This window comes from Ostrea edulis, chromosome 6 (assembly GCF_947568905.1).
Source record: "Ostrea edulis chromosome 6, xbOstEdul1.1, whole genome shotgun sequence".
Taxonomy (NCBI): domain Eukaryota; kingdom Metazoa; phylum Mollusca; class Bivalvia; order Ostreida; family Ostreidae; genus Ostrea; species Ostrea edulis.
Genome location: NC_079169.1, coordinates 46,778,509 through 46,781,409, shown reverse-complemented (window position 1 = coordinate 46,781,409; position 2,901 = coordinate 46,778,509). Strand labels below are relative to the sequence as shown.

At 34.5% G+C, this 2,901-nt stretch overlaps 1 long non-coding RNA gene across 1 annotated transcript; it reads right to left on the bottom strand.

Moving 5' to 3' along the window:
• Window positions 1-1,542: 1,542 nt before the first annotated feature.
• Window positions 1,543-2,578, bottom strand: LOC130046814 (uncharacterized). The gene is made up of 2 exons (XR_008795822.1): window positions 1,985-2,578; window positions 1,543-1,890 (listed from the first exon to the last, which is right to left on the bottom strand). It is a non-coding gene; the product is annotated as an uncharacterized LOC130046814 (long non-coding RNA).
• Between the last annotated feature and the right edge of the window lie 323 nt (window positions 2,579-2,901).

Below are 2,901 nucleotides of genomic sequence, written 5' to 3'. Positions count from 1 at the left end.
TAATATAATCCGTTAACATCAAACTAAATACTTGAAATAGTTTTCATAGAAAAATAGAATACCCCTACCATCTCGCATTTTTCATCAGCAAAAACAAAGTAGGCCGTTTCGGAAACTGCCATGACGTCAGAGTGACCTACATGTGTAATTCGTAGCTACATAGGAAAACGATCGGTTGTATATTTCTGAGCCATAGTAAAATAGAAATAAAGTTCTTGTTTTCGTGTATGTTGCAGGATAACCTCCTTGGTCTCGAAATGTTGTTTTGAAATATAAAAGCCTCGCCGAACGCTCGGCTCTTATGTTTCAAAACAACATTTCTCGACCTCTAAGGTTATCCTGCAACATACGCCATTATCATTTCCTAACTTTATTATTGGTGTTTTATTGTACAGATTAGAAACTTAAATATACGCATGGCAATGCATTGGATTGAAGTTTTACGTGATCATATGCATATTTGTGTGACAAAATTAACATCGCTCGATCGGGCGGTGATACCCCCTCGCACCCTCTCACTATTGGTTGTTAGGATAATAAGAAATATGGCTGGAACCCATGGTTTATCTACCTATCTTTAGATAGATAAAAAGAATTTTAGCTAAAAACTGCATTTATTTTCTACATTCTCATACATATATCGATATTGATATAACAACTACCATTCGTTGTACGGAAGCGGTGCTTGAAATTAACCGAACGGAATATGTCGTAAAACTGTCATAAAAGCGAGCGATCATCTGTAAACGTTTCTATTTTACTAAATTAATCAACATGAAATTAAGGTCGAAGACTGGTTTCCTGAACATTTTTACTGCATGACGCATTTCCAACCCTGTATTAGATCGTTAAAGAAGGATTGAAAGGGCTACGATGGACATTGAGAACTAAATTAAATCTTATGACATAATTTCTTCAGTTATTCTGATAGCAAAATTCGCTCTCTTATTTGTTCCATTTCGCCAATCATTCATTTCGACAAAATTCCCGATGTATCTTCTAACATATATTTATTTCAATTGGATTAATACTAGGAAACTCTTTGATAAGCTGAATGACTTATGATAGGTTGTTCTCATTATAACATACTAAAGTACCTCTTCTAGTGACATTAACATAACATTCGAAAAACACATCATTTATTGTATTTAAAATTTGTGTTTAAAATTATATATTTACATTTGCCAATGCACTTCCTTATATGACAGTACTAATGAAATTGATGTTCAATTTTGTGTGAAATGAATTTGGTCATGTGATCAGTTTGTTCTTGTGTATGAATACAATCACCGCTTCAAAAGTCAGTTCCTGTATCTTCACCTGGCTTCTTGCTTATGCAATGCAGTGGGGGATTTAGACCCCCCCTCTCGCCACAAATTTAAATAAGATAAATAGTGTGAGTAAAATTCCAGATTAGTAAAATTCCAGATTGGCACCCAAAATGGCTAAGCATTTTGGCTAATACTTGACTTTCACACACACCCTTTCGTAAACCCTGGATCCGCCACTGCAATGACATCATAACAGAAATAAACGCAGCAGGATATTTATACAGTTTATTTTGTAAAAAAACAAGAATTTCATCAATTTATAAAAGAGAAACATTAAACATATATCGTTCTCTTGTTTCATTTTATACAGTTTTAAATACCGTCTGCAACTTCTGCATGGCGAATTTATAAAATAGAGTTATATGATATTGGAAGCGAAAACATGTAGGCAGAGTTATAAGCCTACATGTATTTACTTCATGATGATAAATTAACCTGTTGTTTCCTGGCAACTTCCATCACGGCTATGACTCGGCATGATTATAAGAGAGGCTGATTTCGAAGCTCGAAAAATTTACATGTTCATGTCAGGGTACCGGTCCGAGTCTTCATTAAAATCCTGCAACAGAAATCTTCCAAGTGAACAAAAACTCCGTCAGTTCATTTTTATTTTATTTTACACACACTGAAGGTAAATAAAAGACGCAACCTACCTGCACTTGGTCTAAATCTGTCCTACTGTCTTGAATCGTCTCCTGCATGGCTACAACCGCGAGTCCTAACGATGAACATACCGTTGTTTCTTTCCAAAAACCTGACTAAGAGCTTAACGTTAACTTGACCCATCATATCCACCATCAATTCTCTCAGATCCTTCGAATTTCTGTCGAAATCTGTGATCAACAATTGCGTTTTCAACTTAGTAAGCTAGACCGACGCGAGTTTCTCCATCGCTGATCGCGACCAAATCACACCACGGATGTAGTTTACTCCGCTCTTCTTGTCATTTCAGTTAACTTTACGCTCTAAATTACCTTTATTTTTACACATGTTTCGTCTTTTTTTTTTTTTTAACATTTTCAATTAAATATCTATATCTTATATTCTCTTTGATATTGTTCCTAATTTTTTATTCGATAAAACTCTTACGAACTATATTTTGTGTTCTACGATCGTTATTTTGGTCATCTGCTACATAATCATGGAAGCTCGGTAAGAACACAAATCAAAATAGAAAATATAAATATAAGAAATAAAATATCATTTTTGAATGTTATTGGGATATGACATGAAGTTGGTACGTGATCAAATCTACTTTAACGCCCTTCGGACGTTATAGGATTTGATCACGTGATCAACTTCATGGCATATCCCAACAACATTAAAAAATGATATCTTATTTCTTAAGTAAATATCCGTTCTTGCTTCCATTAGCATTTGTTTTAAAACTATTTCATAACCAAATTCGAAATCGTTAAATTTTTTAAATATATACGTTTAAAGTCAGGATTTCGCAAATTCTATGGTTGTTATAACCTATCATTGGGTCAAATGCTGTCTGACGTGTTTCAACCCGTGGGAATCCGGGTTAGAATAGGTCCTCAGCACCCCTTGCTGCAGAACTGTTACG